Raw genomic sequence first — 22,325 nt, forward strand, 5'->3', positions numbered from 1 at the left:
GAGAAGGAAATGGCAACCCACTCCAGTGCTCTTGCCTAGAGAATCCCAAAGAGCGAGGAGCCTGGTAGGCTACAGTCCATGGGGCCGCAAAGAGTCGGACACGACTGAGCAACTTCACTTTATGTTCCATAAAAACTTATCTATCAATTAACTATTGGAGATGTTACCAGAGAGCAACATACAGCACTGAGGTTGCGATTACTTGAATTTGCTGCCTTCTGCTCTTCGCTTAGCCTCTCTCTGCATTTTCTACCTTTGCTATAGCACTGTGAGTTGCTGTCCCCCTCCAGGCTACAAAAATGCCATTGTTCTGTGGATTATGAGTCTTTCTGCCTAGTTATTACTGAAAATTGTAAAGACCTCTTTAAGCCTGAGCTCCCTTCATCTCTGAAACACCCAGGCCTGCTTTTAAAGCCACTGTGTTGTCTAGGCCCTTCTGGAGGAAGCCTCCCATCAGTCATCATGTTCACTAATAATGTCAAACCTTTCCCACTTATTCACATCAACTTTTTCATTTACTATTCTTTGGAACCATTTCAAATGTACTGTCAAGTAATAACCCACCATTTTAAAACTCTGTACATTATGGCTTTATGCCCTCCTTCACATTCAACTTCTCCCCCTCAAACACTCATCTTTTCTACCCCATTCAACCTCCAAGCTAGACATTACTGCAAAAGAGTCATGAGGTTTTCATGCATTTCTCTGATCCAGCAATTCATTTCCAGAGTAATAATGCATTTAATCTTTCTGTATTTCTCTGACCTTCTTAAGCTTTCACGTAGGAACACAAGGCTCAGTTAAGTAGTAGAGCATGAAAAATCCCTTTGTAGTTTGGTACAGGGTAATGGAAACCTGAAAATCTATTTGAGGCATAATCATTTGAAAACTGTTCAAACTCTGGGTGGAGCAAGTCAGGAACAGATTTATTACTGCTCCAAAGTAAGCTTTTGATTTTGATAAGGGTTTCTGCACAAGAAAAACAGTCGTTTCATGCTGATATTACTTCTTGTATTTTTGTTCAATTTTAACAATCTATGCAAGAGAAATAACATTTCCCTCCAACTTCTGCCTTTCACAAAGAACTGTTTTTCAGAGACCAAAAGCCCTACAACATTAATCATCATACTGACTAATTCATTTAGGAGAGCTTTCAGTGGACACCATGATTTTAGCCCACACTGGAGCTGAATTATAAAGGTCCTGTTTTCATCATGAGGCTCTGATTCCCTGTGTTAACTAGAATATCTGTTGATTTCGATATCTGCCTACCCTATAAGCCAGGTGGTTGTCTTTTGATGTACTCATGTTCAATGTTAATAGGATCCTTAAGGGAATCTTCTTTAGGTAAATAGAAGATAATTCATATTCTGTGCTTAGTATTTTTCTTCCTGTTAATTTTGAGGTCAAGCTGATGGACGTATACTGTTTCCTTTAATTACAGGGAAGAAGTGAGGCTGGAGGGGTAGATGTGTTCAGTTGTCTACTTCTCACTATACATTTATTTCTAAGGAAAATATTTCAGGGTAGTAGAAGACCCTCTCTGAGCACAAATGTTAGTAATTCATTTCTCAAGGCAAAATAAAAAGCAGGTCCAAATCCATTTTCTAGAACATTTGGGAGTGTTTTGAAATAGTCTTGATGTTCCCTGAGGTTATGGAATTCCATGCTCCATTAGGAAAAGGTAGCTACAAATATGATGGAGAGAGAGGCAGACATTCTTGGCACATTTGTGTGTGTTTTCTAATGTGGTTGGTTTGTGTGGTCTGAACAAGTAAATGGCAAGAAGGGTGCAAAAAACCCCATGTCTCCTGATCTTCTAACAAGCTGGCCTGTGTGCCATAGGATGAATGAGGATGGAAAACTCTTTAAAAGAAGACATATCATTAGTTTTGTAAATTTGTTATCACTGTTTGTCAATAAATTGGTCCTTAATTATTCACACTGACTTGTTCAACACAAATGGCAAATGTTTTTATATATCTAAATTTGCCATAGGTTAAGGTTACAAAGAATGCTATTCACTCCAGGACTTGGTCGTCCCTGTGCTGCTAATGTTGCTATTTTAAAATTAGGGATTAATGGTTCTCTTCTTCTAGGTGTCTGATGCTCTTAAAAAGTTGCCCAACACCACATGAAACAAACCTTCATCTGCTTCATATGCATAGTAAGCTGATCTTTTACTTAGTGTTTTTGAGTTTCAGGGGAGAATTACAGCATAGTTTAAAAATGTGTGAGCTGTAAATTTATCTGGGTGATTACCAAACTAAACCATTTTATGGCAGTTATGTAAGTCCGGTGTGGACAGAGACTGCAAATGCATGTTTATGTCTTCCTACATTCTGGCAGTTAGATTGAAAGTGACTCCTATAAAGTCAGAATGACCCCCTCCCCCACCACAAATGAGAAAATGGTGATTATTCTTGGAAGAGAGTAGACATGTGTGTGCCTTGAAATCTCTGTGGAAATCACTGATGAAGGGAGAGGAGTGTGTGTTGATGGTCATCTTTATGTTGTCTGCATATTAGGCTCATGTATAACCTTTTATTTGAATCTGGAGTCCAGTAGCAATAAGTTTAAAAAAAAGTTTTTATCAATAACAGCTAGCAAAATTAATTTTTGATGCCATGTCTCACTTTCACCCTCTTTCTATAATCAGTTAATGAAGTCTCTGCAGTCTCCTTTTAGAAAGCTTAATTTGTATCTAGAATAGAGGATGGCACCAACCATGGCAGAGAAAGTTTCTAACAATTCCCTTCCCACTACTCCATAATCTTTTTCTCTACGATTCTCATTTTGATTTCTGCTATGTCCTCTATTCCATTACTTGAGTCCTCCACTTTCATCTAAAATTCTTTCTTTCTGTCTCTTCCTCTTCTTCCTCCTCCTTTCAATTCTCATTTCAAGAGGAACCATGAAAGACAGTGAGGCAAAATGTAAGAGTCAGAGATAAATGCATTACTATGGTACAGAGACAGCTGTTCTGTCCTTCTTTTCTATGTCCTAACTTGTCCAACTTTTACTGGGATCTTAGTTCCTTTTATTAAAAACATGCACGAAATACTTTAGTGCAAGCAAAGAGCAGCTTTATCTGTACACAATGAATGACAATGGCAAGCGCGCCTTTGAAAGCTTTTCATGCTTCTCCAGCCCTGCCCCTCCCCAACTCCTTTATGACACTTGTCCTCTGCCCCAGGCATGTCCACCTTCTTGCTGCACATCACTGAGCAAAAGCAAACTCTCAGTGTGTATGGAATAAAGGTTGGCAAAGTTTTCCCATAAAGGGCCAAATGGTTAACTTTATAAGCTTTGCAGGCCATGCATGTGTACTTGCTGAGTTGCTTCAGTTGTGTCTGACTCTTTGCGACCCTATGGACTATAACCCACCAGGCTCCTCTGTCCATGGGATTCTGCAGACAAGAATACTGGAGTGGCTTGCCATGCTCTCTTTGGGGATCCTCCCAACCCGGGGATTGAATCAGAGTCTCACACCTTTGGCAGATGGGTTCTTTACCACTAGTGCCACCTGGGAAGCCCTTGCAGGCTATTTACATGGTTTCTGTCGCAACTTCTGCAGCTGTGACACAAAAGCAGACAAAAGTCATGCATAAATAAATACTCATAGCTCTGTCCAATGAAACTATATTCATGCACATTTAAATCTGAGTTTCAAGTAAGTTTCTGGTGTCACAAAATATTTTTCTTCTCTTGTTTTTCCATAACCATATAAAAGTATTTTAAAAAATTCTTCAGTCAGTCAGTCAGTTCAGTCGCTCAGTCGTGTCCGACTCTTTGCAACCCCATGAACTGCAGCACGCCAGGCCTCCCTGTCCATCACCAACTCCTGAAGTTCACTCAAACTCATGTTCCATCGAGTCGGTGATGCCATCCAGCCATCTCACCCTCTATTGTCCCCTTCTCCTCCTGCCCCCAATCCCTCCCAGCATCAGGGTCTTTTCCAATGAGTCAACTCTTCGCATGAGGTGGCCAAAGTACTGGAGTTTCAGCTTTAACATCATTCCTTCCAAAGAAATCCCAGGGGTTTAAGTAGGCTAAATAACAGTAACAACAACAAAAAACCTCACACAGGTCTGTGGGGGCAGATCTGTCTAGAGAGCTACAATAGAAACGATTTAACTAATATAAAAGATGAACTCTAATATAAAAGGTAAACTCTCAGAGGCTAGGAATTGTATGTGAGAGGCATGAAGCTTAATCTACTTCTATTTTGCCATGAGTCACACACACAGGTGAGGCTCTTTCAATATGTTTCCAGACTCCGTTGAGGTAGTCAGTTATCCCAAATCATAAGCAAAGAGAAAGAATATTCCAGCTTGAAAGAACTGAAAGTTACTCAGAAAGCCAGGTTTTCAGAGAGCATTATGACCTACACATGTCAGCTTTAAATTCTCATGGTCACCAGTGATCTCCTGTGGTATGCTTCCCATGTGCAATTACCTCCGTCTGTAAGGAGCCTGGAAAGCACTGCCACATAAATGAAGTGGCCCTCACTCTCCTCAAACATGACACCTGAAGGAGGGGAAGCAGCAGGGTTAGAAAAACAATCATTGAAGGGGAAGAAAAGATATCACCTGCGATGGAAGTTTCCCATAGCCAAGAACCAATGACAGCATAAAGCCAATTCTAAAATGGGGCTGGGGAGTTCAAAATCCAACCCCAGTGGGCTCTAAGGTAACAATATCTGTCCCCTCCCTTCAGGGACATCTGTCTTCCAAGGAGAATAAAATTTCCAGGGCTTGCCCTTTCTGTCATTCACTTCAGTGATTTGTTTTTCACCTGAACTCACCTTTGATCATTTTGAAACTACAAAGGTCCTTGACAAAAAAGGACTCAAAGAAGAAGTTGGCTTCCTGTGGGCTTTTCACCAACTTTGTTGCTTTCAGAGCTGGAGTTTACCATTGATATACAAGCAACAAAATGACTGCATCATTTGAATAGCAGAAAATTGAGCAGGAAAATTAAATTCTGAAGCTAAAGGACAGAGGCACAGAATCAAAGGCCCTTGCTTATAAATGCATTCTGTTCAATCTTGCTTTTTCATGTATCTTCTTTTTGTTGTTGTCAGACTATTTTCCCAACTAGATCAACATATTGGGAGTTTCTGCTTGAAGCCCATTTGATATCTGGAGAAAAAAAAAATCAGCATACAGCTTGAAAAGTGGTGGGTTTTCACAAAAACTAAAAGAACCATTTGTTGTGATGATATAAAATCTTTGTGGCAAGGATATTATATTAGAACAAACAGTTCCCCACTTAGAAGTGGATTGTGAGCCAAATTTTGTAAGTCAGTTGTTTGTAACTTGGAAGGCATTTGCCTATAGGGACAATGTTGTAGGTGGTGGCTGGGACACCAGCATTCAGTTGTGATGGCCTGTGTAATCCAGTCATACTTTTGAAATGGTAAAATAATGCTGTTTGAGCTTCTCAGACTGAAATATGCAGGGATTAACAATGAATACTTCAGGTAACAGAATAAACATGGTGCATTTTTCTGGCATTGTTAATTTCATTATGAAATGTAAGGAAGAATTCTTTTTTAATTAAAAATAAATCTATATAATTTTGAGTAAAATAAGAAAATCCCTGAAAACTTTAAGCATGAGACTTCAAAACCAATACAATATTGTAAAGTAGTTAGCCTCCAATTAAAATAAATAAATTTATATTAAAAAAAAAACAAAAAACAAAAAACAAACTACCTCGGGCTTGTAGCCTGAAGCTTTGGTCTAAGTCCCCAGACAATCCTTGACTTCATTGTGCTCCTATTAGGGAAAGTGATGATGTGAGAGAAGCAAGGAAGTGCAGCGTCACAGCTCCACGCTCACCTGCAGCAGGCTGCTTCTCTGATAGACACCGCAGTCCCCGCCGGGCTAAGGCAGTCACTGAAGCTCTGCTTTATGAACTACCATCTTGCTGGGGTCAAAGGGAAGAAAGCACCCAGAGGTATCTGGAGATTGGAGGAGACCAAGGAGACATGATAACTACATGCAATGTGGATCCCGGACTGGATTCTGGAATAGGAAAAGGGCAGCAACAGGATACCTGGTGAAATTCTAGTCAGGACTGTAGGCTACTGTTTTAACAATGGTGGTATGGGGAAGGAGAGTGGGGGCGGGGGTTCAGAAGCCCATGAGAAAAATTTAACTATTAAAAAAATCAGTATTCATAGCAATCTATCTTTCTTCTCAATCATCTTTTTATCAATTAGTAAGATAAGGGGATCTCCTGATATGGTCTCCACGTATGTCATCCCAAGAGACAGAGGTAGCAAACTGAAGGCATTTGGGGATAAGTATATAGGGCTTTCTGTGGATGGTTCACACATCAAAACTGGACACTCTGCAGAGGCAGAGCAAACTGTCTCCCAGACTCCGCTGTGGCTGTGAGGGTTCAGGGTGGCGTGGAACTTTGTTGGGAGACTTCCTCATGAAATCTCTAAGTCAGAGGTCTCATTCCAGAACCGTCGACCTGAAGTCCTCTCCCTCCCTCTAGGAACTGATGGGTCCAGGAGCACTTCCTGCACATGGCGGTCCATGTAACACTTAGTATCATTCTGGCCTGCTGTATATTCCCAAGCCCTTAAAAAAATTCACTGTGTCCCTGAAAGGAAAGGAACATTATATTAGTGTGACAGACATTATGTCACTGTAATTAAGCTACTGGATCTCTTTCTTATTTAGCAGTGAATGTGAAAGCAAAGCAGGAAAGAGCCAGTTGTAGAAAATGGAAATGGCAGATGAGGGGAATGCCATTTAAGGAGAAAAGGGGCAGAAAGGGAGACACTACAGCAGCAGGCACAAACCCACATGACTGCAGTCTGGCTGCTCTCCTGCGGATGGAGAAAGAGAAGTTTGGATATTGATGCCATTAGAACTTCCTATACCACAGACACATGGGTGTGCACTCGTGTGCGTGTTTAATAAGAATTTTTTCTGACTTGTGCTTGCTTTACTTTCACTTAAGAGGTTAGTGTTTAGGGAGTATATTAAGCGTAGGATGGAAAGAGTAAGGAATGATCAAATGTTCAAGGATAAAATAGATAACTAATAGAACCTAATGTATAGCAGAAGGACGTCTACTTAATACTCCATAATGGCCTATATGGGGAAAGAATCTTGAAAAAAGAGTGAATATATGTATAAGAATGTATATGTATAAGTGATTCACTTTGCTATACACCGAAACTAACACAATATTGTAAATCAACTATATTCCAATAAAATTTTTAAAAAAGAAAAAAAGAGTAAGGGACCAGAAAGAATTCTGCACATGGCATAGACAGCTTCCTCTGGTTCAGTCATGCATAAGAATGCCTCTTTATGTCTCCAACTATTTGAGAACAAGCAAAAGCTACTCCCCGGGGTGCTCTAAAACATGCATGGAGCATAAAACAAACATTTCCCAACATTTACTCTTCTATTGATTGTTCTGAGGGTTTCACAGTATTTAGTGAGACTTAGAGATATCCAAAAAAATGTCTTTTTCTGCAGAGCAAATGTCCACTGTCCAAATATGGCCCAGCCCAGCCATCCAAAGGGTGAGATGTTTGTAAATGGATTCACTCAAGCCATGATATACTTGTGCACTGCTGGAAGAGGGTTTTTTTTTTCCCCACTTAAGGTTTAACTTTTTATTTTGAAACAATTTTGTATTTAAAGAAAAGTTGAAAAATATCACAAAATTCCCAATGAGATTTTCCCAATGTTAACATCTTACATAACCATAATACAATTATCAAAACCAGAAAACTAATATTAAAAGAATACTGCATCTAATTCACAGACCTTATTCTGATTTCCCTAGTTTTCCCAATAATGTTCTTTTGCCATTGTAGGATCCAATCCAAGAATTCAATGTTGAATTTAGCTGTCCTGTTCCCCTTGGTCTCCTTCAGTCTGTGACAGTTTCTCAGTCTTTCATCATCTTTCATAACCTAAGCAATTTTGAGACATACTGATCTGTAGTTTGAAAACTGTCTCTATTAAAAGTTATGTATTTTGAATAAGAATATCATAGAAATGATGTTTGTATCTTGTAGGAACATCATGTTGAGAATTTACAATGGTAATATATTTTATTACTGATGATGATAGCTATAATTAACCAGAATCGTGGTTAATTATGGTTCTACACTGTAAAGTAACTCCTTTCCCCTTTATAACTAATTAATATATTGCAATGAGATACTCTGACTCTCCAAATAATCTATTTTTCATTATATGTCACTCAATTTTAACATCAATGGTTTTCTTCGCAAAAAGTATTACTATGGTGATAACCTAAAGGTGATTTTCTATTTCTATCACTCCTCTGTTTATTCATTGGGATTCTGCTGCAAGGAGGAACTCTCCTTTCTACCCCACTTATTTACTCATTGATTATTTATTTATATCAATGTGGATACATGACTTTTATCTATAGGTTATAATGCAATACTATCATTATTTACTGGAATAGGTTTTTTGTTTCTCTTTTAATTTTGTTTTTTAACCCCATGCATTCTGACGTCCTAAAACGTGAAAATTATATGAAGAAAAAAATCCTCTTACTCATCTTTAGATATTAAATTTTAGTGCTAGACCTGACCTGAATAAATCATTTAGAAATGCTAGACTGGAAGGCATGGCAAAATGTTTGGTACATTTTGGTAAAACATAAACCCAGGAAGCCTTTTCTCAAGCAAGCAATTTAAAGGTACTCTCAATGGCTTGAGATAAGATTTTTAAACCACGGAAAGGCGAATACTTTCAGTTGGGAAGATGAACACAAAGATAAACTCTATGCTGGAATCAGTAGAATTTGGCTTTGAATGCTTAGAATTTGTCTAAATTGCAAATGTACAACTTCCTTGCTACTAACTGAATCTCTTTCTCTGTTATTTCTTGCTTACTAGGGAAAAGGGAAAGAATACAAAATCCACGAGTAGTCCATGTAGAAGCGGAACTTCCTTCTATGTACTACTTCAGAAGCACTTTTCTGAGAAAAGCCAAAAACAAACAGTTGTAAAATGTCCAAACAGAATCCTTTCCCCTGGGTAAGTTGTTCTTTTCTTTAATACTGGAAACATTAAAGAACAGCTGAACTTTCTTTTCCTGAGCTCCCACGGCTCACTTGTTCTTTTCTTAAGACTATTACCGCATTCAGTCCTAATCATTCCTACTCAGAAATAACTCCTGTTTTATTTGATAATATTAATGAATTACTCATCTTCTTAAGCTTGAGAATGGTATTGTGGATTTATTTTTTAAGATTCCTTGTTTTCTAGAGATACATACTGAAATATTTATGGATTTCATGGAATGTCTCAGATTTATTTCAAAATCATCCAGGATGGGATTGGGGATATTGGGTAGAGGGTGTGGGAAAACATCTCCATAACATTAAACCAAAAAACCAAAAAGAACTTATTTATCCATTGATCTATCAGTGGACTCAGGTTGTTTCCATATTTGGCTGTTTTAAATAATATTTCAGTGATCATACTTTGGAAAAGTCTCTGATGCTGCGAAAGACTGAGAGTAGAAGGAGAAGAGGGCATCAGAGGATGAGATGGTTGAATGGCATCACAGAGGCAATGGACATGAACTTGGGCAAACTTTGGGAGATGGTGAGGGACAGGGAGGCCTGGTGTGCTGCAGTCCATGGGGTCACAAAGAGTTGGACATGACTGGGTGACTGAACAATAACAACAACATTTTAAGTAATTATTTACATGTAAAGACTTACTAATATCATCTTACTGTTTTCTGACTTTTTGTAGTTTCTTTGTTCCTTTCTGGCTATCTTTTGTGATTGATGACTTTCTGTAGTAGCATGGTTTTCTATTTTCTCATTATATTTTGTGTATTATACAGGTTTTTGCCTTGGGGTTACAATGAGGTTTACATAAAACATTTTATAGTTACAACAGTTGGTTTCAATATGATAGCAACTTAAATTGCATATATTAATAAAACTCTACCCTTTTACTTTCCCCTCCACATTTTATGTTTTTGATGTCACAACTTACATTTTAAAATTTTGTATATCCATTAACCAATATTGTTAATTATCCATTAACAAAATATGTATAGTTATTTTTAAAGAGTTGGACACAATGGAGCAACTTTCACTTTCACACTTAATTTTAATACTTATTCTTTTAACTTTGATATCTCAGTTAAAGTGATTTATATACAACCCTTACAGTATTACAGTATTCTGAATTTGATTATACCCTTATCATTACTAGTGACTTTTGTACCTTTATATATTTTCACGTTACTAAAAAGCATCCTTTCATTTTTGTCTCAAGAACTCCCTTTAGCACTTCTTGCAAGGCACGTCTAATGGTCATGAATTCCTTCAGCTTGTTTGTCAGGGAAAGTCTTCAGAAGGAGAACTTTGTTAGGTAAAGTATACTTGGTTGGCAGTGTTTTCTTTTAGTGCTTCAAATATATCATCCCACTCTCTCCTGGCCTGCTGAGAAATCTACTGATAGCCTTACAGGGGTTCTATTATATATGATAGTTTCTCTTCTCTTCCTGCTTTCAAATTTCTCACTTTATCTTTAATTTTGACAGTTTATTAACAATATGTCTCAAATTCAGCAAGGTAGCAGGATATGAGATTAACATACAGAAACTGGTTGCATTTCCTTACACTAACAATGAAATATCAAAAAGGAAAGGTTAAAAAAAAGAAAAAGCCTCCTAAAATCACATCAAAAAATAAAACACTTAGAAATAAATCTTACCAAGGAGGTGAAAGACTTATATGTTGAGATCTATAGAACATTAATAGTGGGAATTAAAGATGATTCAAGGAAATGAAAGATATCCCATGCTCTTGGATCAGAAGAATTAATATTGTTAAAATGGTTGTACTACCAAAGCAATCTATAGAGTTAATATGATGTCTGTCAAATTACTCATGACATTTTTCACAGAACTAGAACAACTAATCTTAAAATTTATATGGGGCCATGAAAGACCTAGAATTGCCAAAGCAATCTTGAAGAAAAAGAACAAAGCAGGATGCACAACCCTCCCAGACTTCAGACAATACCACAAAGCTACAGTAATCAAAACAGCATAGTGTTGGCACAGAAACAGACATATGGATCAATAAACAGACATATGGAACAGAATAGAGGCCCAGAAATAAGCCTGCTCAGCTATAGTCAATTTAAAAAAGTAAGAAAACATTTAAGTTGCTTTGGTTCTGGAACTCTAGATGTATTTATGTTTTTAAGTCCATGAAATATTTAAACTTTTCTATTTCAATGTTTCCCCCTATAATTACAGATCATCATGTTAGTCTAGCTAAACATAGTTGACCTAAGGCATGTGATAAGGAGCCCACTGTAAGGAATATGAGCCCTTTGAGGTCAGAAAATTCTTTTCTGTCCTTGCCACAGGTTGCTGCACTGTTGCTTGATACCAAGATCAGTGTTCTTTTCCAAATCTAGTGATTTTGTTTCACTAACTTTAAGACAAAAGGGCCAAATGAGAAATATAACTTAGACTTTAAGAGAGCCCATGCTCTCTTCTAGGAGTTTTATGATGACATCTTACGTTTAAATCTTTAAGCTATTTTGAGTTTATTTTTGTGTATGGTGTGAGGATATGTTCCGATTTTATTGATTTTTCCCAGCTTTATTAAGTTATAATTGACATACAACATTTTATCAGTTTAAGATGTACAATATGACGTTTTGATTCATGTATATATTGTAAAGGACTTCCGAGATGGCATTAGTGGTAAAAAAAATCTACCTGCCAATGCAGGAATTGCAAGAGATGCAGATTTGATCCCTGGGTTGGGAAGATCCCCTGGAGTAGGAAATGGCAACCCACTCCAGTATCCTTGCATGGAAAATTCCATGGACAGAGGAACCTGGTGGGCGACCATCCATGGGACCACAGAGAGTCAGACATGATTGAATGATGTATTGTAAACTATCTATCTGATAAGGTATTAATATACAAAATATATAAGGAGCTCATACAACTAACAGCTAAAAGCCAGTCCCATTAAAAACATGGGCAGAGGACCTGAAGAGACATTTTTCCAAAGAATAATGACCAACAGAGACATGAAAAGGTACTCAACATAACTAACATAGAAATGCAAATCAAAATCACGACTGAAAAAAAAGAAAAAACCCATAATGATGTATTATGTCACACATGTTAGAATAATTATTATTGAAAAGACAAGAAATAACAAGCATGGAGAGTGAAAAAGTTGGCTTAAAGCTCAACATTCAGAAAACTAAGATCATGGCATCTGGTCCCATCACTTCATGGGAAATAGATGGGGAAACAATGGAAACAGTGTCAGACTTTATTTTGGGGGGCTCCAAAAGCACTGCAGATGGTGATTGCAGCCATGAAATTAAAAGACGCTTACTCCTTGGAAGGAAAGTTATGACCAACCTTGATAGCATATTCAAAAGCAGAGACATTACTTTGCCAACAAAGGTCTGTCTAGTCAAGGCTATGGTTTTTCCCGTGGTCATGTGTGGATGTGAGAGTTGGACTGTGAAGAAGAGCACCAAAGAACTGATGCTTTTGAACTGTGGTGTTGGAGAAGATGCCTGAGAGTCCCCTGGACTGCAAGCAGATCCAACCAGTCCATTCTAAAGGAGATCAGCACTGGGTGTTGTTTGGAAGGAATGATGCTAAAGCTGAAAGTCTAGTACTTGGGCCACCTCATGCAAAGAGTTGACTCATTGGAAAAGACTCTGCTGCTGGGAGGGATTGGGGGCAGGAGGAGAAGGGGACGACAGAGGATGAGATGGCTGGATAGTATCACTGACTCGATGGTCATGAGTTTGAGTGAACTCTGGGAGTTGGTGATGGACAGGGAGGCCTGGTGTGCTGCAGTTCATGGGGTTGCAAAGAGTCAGACACGACTGAGCGACTAAACTGAACTGAACTGAACAAGCATTGGAAGGATATGTAGAAAAGAGAACCCTTGTGTATTGCTGGTGGGAAGGGAAATTTGTGCAGCCACTATGGAAAAGAGTATAGAGTTTCCTCAAAAAAAAATAAAAATAAAAAATAGAACTAACATATGATCCACAATTACTATCCTGGGTATTAGAAAAAAATGAAATCACTGTCTGAAGGAGATATCTTCTCCATGTTCATTGCAACATTATTCAAAGCAAATTTTAATATAATTTTGTCCTCTATTCTGTTTTCAGTACTAGCTTTAATGATTTAAAAATAAAATGTTTTGTGTATTTATGAATTCAAGAAGTCCTGCTATTTTACCTTTAAATTCCATTGCTTCCTTAGTCAAATTATCTTCTATTTTCAATGCTAGCACTTGTAGCAAATTTTTCTGTAGCTGTGAACTCATTGGCAGACAGATTCAAGAGTCTTTTTCGCTTGATGATTTTATTTTTATGAAAACTATCAAGCAGGTACTACACCACTATACTGGATTTCTGTTCATTCTTGAGGACAAGAAAAGAAATATTAATCATTATTCTCTCTGACTTGGGGATTTCACAGTTAGCAAGCACCTTCTTTTTTTAGATTTGTGTACTTTTCTGGGTGAATTCAGAGAATTAGGGCTGGGGGGAAATCCTTTTAAAACAGAGATAGATAATGTAAGGTGAAGATTTTGATATTTATTTGAGAATATGAGACACATTCATATTGATGTAGTCAATCAACAAGGCAGTGAATGTACACATAAGCTCACACAGAGAAGGGGAAATTCTTTAGGGCAGGTCAGTTAGCTATTTGTTGTTTTTCAGTTGCTAAGGCATGTCTGACTCTTTGCAACCCCATGGACTGCAGCATGCCAAACTCTTCTGTCCTTCACTATCTCTTGGAGTTTGCTCAGATTCATGTCCATTGAGTCGGTGATGCCATCTAACTATCTCATCCTTTGCTGCCCCCTTCTCCTTTTGCCTTCAGTCTTTCCCAGCATCAGGGTATTTTCCAATGAGCTGGCTCTTTGCATCAGGTGACCAAAGCCCTGGAGTTTCAGCTTCAGCATCAGTTCCTCCAATTAACATTCAGAGTTGATTTCCTTTAGGGTTGATTGGTTTGATCTTGCCATCCAAGGAACTCTCAAGAGTCTTTTCCAGCACCACAATTCAAATGCATCAGTTCTTTGGTGCTCAGCTTTCTTTATGATCCAACTCTCACATCTGTACATGACTACTGGAAAAACCACAGCTTTGACTAGATAGATCTTATATATATTGCTCTTTATTTTAATGGAATTATATAAATGGTGAAAATTATATATAATAAAATTTCACTTATTATATTCACATAATAAAATTATATATTTTATATATATATATATATATATATATATATATAAAGAAAAATGTGGTTCCTGCCCTCACTGAGTTTACAGAAGTTTCAGTTCAGCTCAGTTCAGTCACTCAGTCATGTCCAACTCTTTGCGACCCCATGAATTGCAGCGCCAGGCCTCCCTGTCCATCACCAACTCCCAGAGTTCACTCAAACTCACGTCCATCAAGTCGGTGATGCCATCCAGCCATCTCATCCTCTGTTGTCCCCTTCTCCTGCCCCCAATCCCTCCCAGCATCAGAGTCTTTTCCAATGAGTCAACTCTTCGCATGAGGTAGTCCAAGTACTGGAGTTTCAGCTTTAGCATCATTCCTTCCAAAGAACACCCAGGACTGATCTCCTTGAGAGTGGACTGGTTGGATGTCCTTGCAGTCCAAGGGATGCTCAAGAGTCTTCTCCAACACCACAGTTCAAAAGCATCAATTCTTCGGCACTCAGCTTTCTTCACAGTCCAACTCTCACATCCATACATGACCACTGGAAAAATGATAGCCTTGACTAGACATACCTTTGTTGGCAAAGTAATGTCTCTGCTTTTGAATATGCTATCTAGGTTGGTCATAACTTTCCTACCAAGGAGTAAGCATCTTTTAATTTCATGGCTGCAGTCACCATCTGCAGTGATTTTGGAGCCCCCCAAAATAAACTCTGACACTGTTTCCACTCTTTCCCCATCTACAGAAATTTAGCTACATACATTAGTTCATTAGTCATTTGTACTTTTGAGATTATTTACAAAAGCAAGAGCTGAATTTGCTACATTTATAGAGGAGGTCATTACATTTGAAATATATAGTCTGTAGTCCTGGAGGATAAAGATGAATGTTATGCTAGAGTGTTATAAGATGAAAGCTAGTGAGCTGTGTTTCTGTGATGAGATTCTTATTTCTTTGAGGAGAGCACAGGTGGTTTCCTGAGACAGAAAGAAGGAAAATAGCCACTAAAATATACTTTTTTTCTTAAAAAAAGAAATAAGCCCACATAGCCATCCCCTCCTCTATATTGCCCCTCCTCTACACCCAACTCCAGCCTGCTCTCATTTGGGGCATTTTCCAAGGAAGCTTAGGCCCCCTTGGGCCACTTCCCTGTCTTTTCTTGAGAGCATTTTATTGGAGGCTTTTACCCTCTCCTTAATGAAGTCTAGAAATTCTGGCTTTGTAAGTCTTTGGGGAGAAATTACTTCTGACTAATTCTGAAATAGATCTAATTAGTTAAAATAAAAGCAGCCTTCTAAAAACAATGGCTTCATTAAGATCATCTGTTTCTTTATTAAAATAGCTCTTCTCTGAATTCTATGAGGGAAAATGCAACAAAAAAAGAATGAAAGAATGAACACATTTTAATGAATATCTTTTATTTTGTTAATTATGGATCACAACATTTAAGTATTGACATACGATATTTTTATCTCAAAACTCTATGTATCTTATTTCTAAATTTTTGATGAGAAGTCTATTTGGGAGGAAGAAAAGTGCTATAATGGATGGATGCCAATATGTTGACCTCTGTGCTCTGTACTCAGCAGGAATCCCTGCTTGGTTCTGGCCATGTTATTCAAACTCTAAGCCTAGATGTCTTTCACATGTAAAATGGAAGAATAGCATTTACCTATTTGGATTATCAGGATTAGAAGATATATATTAAAGCATAGTTGCTGTTTTTTGTTTAGTCTCCAGGTCATGTCAACTCTTTTGTGACACCATGGACTATAGCTTGCCAGGCTCTTCTGTCCATAGGATTTCCCAGGCAAGAATACTGGAATGGGTTGCCATTTCCTTCTCCATGGGATCTTCCCAACCCAGGGATTGAACCCACATCTCTTACTCTGGCAGGCGGATTCTTTACCACTGAGCCATCGGGGACAGTCCATGAAAGCATATGGAATGCAAGAAATAAATGCCACCTTTTATTAGGGTGCCTGCCCTGGGTACTTTTTTTTTCTTGAACTTCTAACTGTTTTGCTTCTGTTTTAGGTGGTGTGACCTAAACAGTATATCAGCAAGTGTGGTAGATGCACCTAGATTTAGAGTTAACAGCAGTTGAGAGGCTGTTCTAATGGCAAATTTCATAAGCTTTAGTGCTTGGAATCTTGACATTTATTCATGCAGCTCAGAACTTGTTTTGCCTTTTCCCTGGTTCTCAGAGTCGAGCAGTCTGTAAGCGGTCTATGCCTCAGTAACACATTGCTATAGTTTTCAGTGATCCACTGGGAGATTTTCAGGTTCAAGTGCAAATAGTTCTGTTTTGTGTTAGAAATGTGGAATCATCCGCATTGGGAAATCATCCATTTTCCAATCTGAGTAAAGTGGTATTGCAGAGAGCGCTCAAGAGTAAGTTTTTCTGAATAAAAGTTTTAGACCTGCCTGTGTCTTCCAAGAGCACATTGCCTCAAGATGTCAAGTTTATTTTGTAAAATAAACCTTGGTCTTTAATTTGGATTTCACCTATCTCTAACCTATTCATTTCAAGCAACGTGGATAAATGCAGACAGATATTATAAACTCCGAATAGTATTATGTGAGTATTATTTTATTTAGAGTTTTTCAGTTTCTAGCAGAGAAGGCAGTGACAGGATACCAAATACATATACATAAACATCCACTAAAAGTGTATTCTCTGCTTCCTCAATTCTTGCTGGGGCTCAAACAAAGCCTCAACATCTAACACTCATGTCCTTCCAGACTGTGACTCTCCTTCACTAATTCAAAACTTTCCCTGCTCATCTCTCACATCAAAATTCATTTGGGCTGTGTCCATTTTTATGTATTCATATGGTCTTAGCCATGGAAAGACATAGCTATTCACCAAAATTAAGGGTTCTATATAATAGCAGTTCTGTTTTTGTTTTTTTGTGTTTTTTTTTGTTGTTGTTGTTTTCAGTATCAGCTATATACTTTTAAAAATTATTAAGAACTCCAAAGAACTTTGGTTTAAGTGGGTCATAGTTATCAAGATTTCATACATTAGAAATTTATATATAGACCCATTACAAGTTAAGATAAATAACATCTTTATAAGGAGTAGCTATATTTTCCAAAAATACATGTATCACTGTTTTACATATAAATACTCATAGCTGCTTCTGTGTTCAATCTGTTGTATTATTTCATTCAATGAGCCCCTGGAAAACCCCACTGTATCTGCATGAGAGAATGAAAGTGAAAAAGCTAAATGACATCTTTGTATTAGTTTTCTATCATTGCTCTAGCAAATTAATACAAATTTAGTGACTTAGAACAACACAAATTTATCATTGATTTATCATTAATTATTCATATTTACTAATTGATGTTAATATTAATGATATAATTATGATTGTTAATAATTATAATTACTAATAAACAATCAAACAGTTCTGGTGGTCCCTTCATGGATCACAGCAATGCTGTGGCAAAGGGGCTTGCATAACTCAATGAAGCTATGAGCTATGCCATCAAGGCCACACAAGATGGACAGGTCATAGTGGAAAGTTCTGAGAAAATGTGATCCACAAAAAGAGGAAATGGCAAACCACTTCAGTATTCTTGCTGCAAGAACACCATGAACTGTATGAAAAGGCAAAAAGATATGACACTGGAAAATGAGCCCCCAGGTCAAAAGGTATTCAGTATGTTACTGGAGAAGAGCAGAGGGCAATTACTGATAACTCCAGAAAGAGGGAAGAGGCTGAGCCAAAGCAGAAATGATGCTCAGTTGTGGACATTTCTCATGGTAAAAGTAAAGTCCAGTGCTGGAAAGAGCAGTCTTTCATAGGAACCTGGAATGTTAGGTCCCTGAATCAAGGTAAATTGGATGTGGTCAAGCAGGAGATGGCAAGAGTAAACCTTGACATCTTAGGAATCAGTGAACTCAAATGGATAGGGATGAATGAATTTAATTAAAAAGATCATTATATCTACTATTGTGGGCAAGAATCCCTTAGAAGAAATGGAGTAGTCCTCATAGTCAACTAAAGTCTGAAATGCAGTACTTAGGTCCAATCTCAATAACGACAAAATGATCTCTGTTCATTTCCAAGACAAACAATTCTATATCACAGTAATTCAAGTCTACGCCCCAACCACTGATGCTGAAGAAGCTGAAGTTGAATGGTTCTATGAAGACCTACAAGACTTTCTAGAAATAACACCAAAAAAAATATGTGCTTTTCATCATAGGGGATTGGAATGCAAAAGTAGGGAGTTAAGAGATACTTGGAGTAACAAGAAAGTTTAGTCTTGGAGAACAAAATGAAACAGGGCAAAGGCTAAACAGTTTTGTCAAGAGAACACCCTGGTCATAGCAAACACCCTCTTCCAACAACACAAAAGTTGACTCTACACATGGCCATCGCCAGATAGTCAATACTGAAAACAGACTGATTATATTCTTTGTAGCCAAAGATGGAGAATTATACAGTCAGTAAAAACAAGACCTGGAGTCATCTGTGGCTCAGACCATCAGCTCCTTATTGCAAAATTCAGGCTTCAGTTGAAGAAAATAGTGAAAATCATAAGGCCATTCAGGTATGACCTAGATCAAATCTCTTATGATTATACAGTGGAGGTGAGGAATAGATTCAAGGCATTAGAACTGGTAGACAGAGTGCGTGAAGAACTGTGGATGGAGGTTTGTAATACTGTACAGGAGGCAGTGACCAAAATCATCCCAAAGAAAAGAAATGCAAGAAGGCAAAATGGTTGGCTAAGGAAGCCTTACAAATAGCTGAGAAAAGAAGAGAAGTGAAAGGCAAGGGGAAAGGAAAAGATGTACCTAACTGAATGCACAGCTCTAAAGAATAGCAAGCGGGATTAAGAAAGTCTTCTTGAGTGAAGAGTCGGACATGACTGAGCAACTGAACTGAACTGAACTTGAGTGAAAAATGCAAAGAAATAGAGGAAAACAGTAGAATGGGAAAGACTAGAGTTTTCTTCAAGAAAATACAAAGGGAAAATTTCATGCAAGGATGGGCAGGATAAAGGACAGAAATGGTTAGGAACTAACAGATCCAGACACATTAGGAAAAGGTGACAATAATACACAGAACTGTACAAAAAAGGTCTTAATTACCCAGATAACCATGATGGCATGGTCACTTACCTAGAACCAGACATCCTGGAGTATGAAGTCAAGTGGGCCTTAGGAAGCATTACCGAGAACAAAGCTAGTGGAGGTGAACAAATTTCAGCTGAGCTATTTGAAATCCTAAAAGATGATGCTGTCAAAGTGCTGCATTAAACATGTCAGCAAATTTGGAAAACTCAGCAGTGGTCACAGGACTGGAAAAGGTCAGTTTTCACTCCAGCTCCAAAGAAGGGCAGTGTCAATGAATGTTCAAACTACCATAAAATTGCTCTTGTTTCACATGCTAATAAAGTTAGTTTGAAAATCCGTCAAGCTAGGTTTTAGCAGTATGTGAACCAAGAAATTCCAGATGTTCAAGCTGGATTTAGAAAAGGCAGAGGAACCAGAGATTAAATTGCCAACATTCCTTGGATCATAGAGAAAGCAAGAGAATTCCAGAAAAACATCTACTTCTCCTTCATTGACTACACTAAAGCCTTTGACTGTGTGGATCACAACTTAACTGTGGAAAATTCTTCAAGAGATGAGAATACCAGACCACCTTATCTGCCTCTGAGAAACTTGTATGCAGGTCAAGAAGCCACAGTTACAACTGGATATGGAACAATGAACTGGTTCTAAACTGGGAAAGGAGTACAACAAGGCCATATATTGTCACTTTGCTTACTTAACTTATATTCAAGTTATATCAAGCTGGAGTCAAGATAGGAAAAATATCAACAACATGAAATATGCAGATAATACCACTCTAATGGCTGAAAACGAAGAGGAACTAAGGAGGCTCCTGATGAGGACAGTGAAAAAGCTGACTTAGAACTCAACATTCAAAAAACAAAGATCATGGCATCTGTTCCCATGACTTCATGGTGAATAGAAGGAGAAAAAGTGGGAATAGTGACAGATTTTATTTTCTTGGGCTCCAAAATCACTGCCAGTGGTGACTGCAGCCATGAATTTTAAAAATCTTGCTCCCTTGAAGGAAAGCTATGACAAACCTAGACAGTGTATTAAAAAGCAGAGACATCACTTTGCCAACAAAATTCCATAAGTCAAAGCTATGGTTTTCCCAGTAGTCACGTACAGATATGAGAGATGGACCATAAAGAAGTCTGAGGGCTAAAGAATTGATGCTTTTGAATTGTGGTGTTGGAAAAGACTCTCAAGAGTCCCTTGGACTGCAATGTGATCAAACTAGTCAATCCTAAAGGAAATCAACTCTGAATATTCATTGGAAGGACTTAGGCTGAAGCCAAAACTCTAATATTTTGGCCACCTGATGTGACGAGCTGACTCATTAGATAAGAGCTGGATGCTGGGAATGATTGAAGGCAAAAGAAGAGTGCAGCAGAGGATTAGATGGTTAGAGCATCACCAACTCAGTGGACATGAATTTGAACAATCTCTGGGAAATAGTGAAGGACAGGGAAGCCTGGCACGCTGCAGTACATAGAGTCTCAAAGAATAGGATATGACCTAGTGACTGAACATCATCATCATCATAGTTCTGAGGATCAGAAACTCAAAATGGGTGTCACTGACCTAAAAGCAAAATGTTGGCAGGGTTGTATACCTCCTGAAGGTTCTCAAGAGATTCTGTTGTTGTTGTTGGTCTTTTCCAGCTTTAAGAGGCCACCAACATTCCTTTGCTGTGGCCTCTTTCCATCTCCAAGGTCGGAAATTTTGGGCTCAGTCCTTCTCACATTGCCATTTCTCTGGGCCCCTCTTCAGATTCCCTCTTCCATTTTTATGGACTCTTGTGATTACATTGGACCCACTCAGATAATCCAGCATAGTCTCTTTATTTTAAGGTCCTATGATTAACATCTTTACTTCATTAGAGTCTTGATTCCCTTTGACATTAATGTAATATATTCTCATGTTATTGAAATTATATAGAATATGGACATCACTGGGAGAATGTTATTCTGCCTACCACAGAATTGTTAAATTCATTTTGACCTCATGGATCCCCTGAAAGCATCTCAGGGAACTTCAGGGGTTTCTAAATCCTTTGAGAATAACTATGATATGGCTTCCCATAGCATAGAATAATGGGTGGTGTTGCAGTGGTAAAGAATTCACCTGACAATCCAAGAGTCACAAGAAATGCAGGTTCCATTCCTGGGTCAGGAAGATCCCCTGGAGAAGGAAATGGCATATACCTTATAAGGCAGTTTTTTTTTTTTTTAAGTAGGTAAAATGTAAAACTTAAAAAAAAAAAACTTATCGTCTGTAACTCTCACCCAGTAAATACTCTTGTATTCCTTAAAGCTACAAAGAGAACATCTACTCCTTCCACAGCATTTCAAATGTTTATTTGAAATGTTATTGTTAATGTTATTGTGACCCATATGATTTTTCTCTTTATGTTAAACAAGGACAGATCCTTACTAGAAAAATTATGATAGCATCAACAATGATCAACTTTGTTAAAACTCTACCTACGTCAAGGCTCAGGCTAGCGTCAGCTTTTCCATAAACTTCCTCAGATGCCTCTGATAAATTATTTTTGCTTTCTTTGATCTTCTATTGCTCATTACCAGAAAAGTCATTTATATTCAGGGCTTCTAGGTGTGATAAGAGTGTAGATTTCTTGAGGGCAAGCTGGAGTTCTCAGTTTTTCTTACGTTACACACAGTTTAGTATCTATAGAGAAGGAGCTATTAATATAAATGATTTTGAATGGAAGGATAAAAGAATTGAAGCAGGGGTCCCAGATGGAGCCTGTGTTTACCTGTGGTCTTAGGAATGCATGGCATGGTTGAGAGTTCCTTGCAGGAGTCCTGAGAGCAGAGATTTCTGACTGTGGTGCATTCATCTCAAGGTTAAAGAACCCAAGGACACACTGACTGTGAGGAATTTGCCATGGGTTTGAGGGAGGGATGACTGAGCATAACACAGTGTCTGCCACTGGGG

The sequence above is a fragment of the Capra hircus genome, chromosome 20, assembly GCF_001704415.2.
Source record: "Capra hircus breed San Clemente chromosome 20, ASM170441v1, whole genome shotgun sequence".
Lineage (NCBI taxonomy): Eukaryota > Metazoa > Chordata > Mammalia > Artiodactyla > Bovidae > Capra > Capra hircus.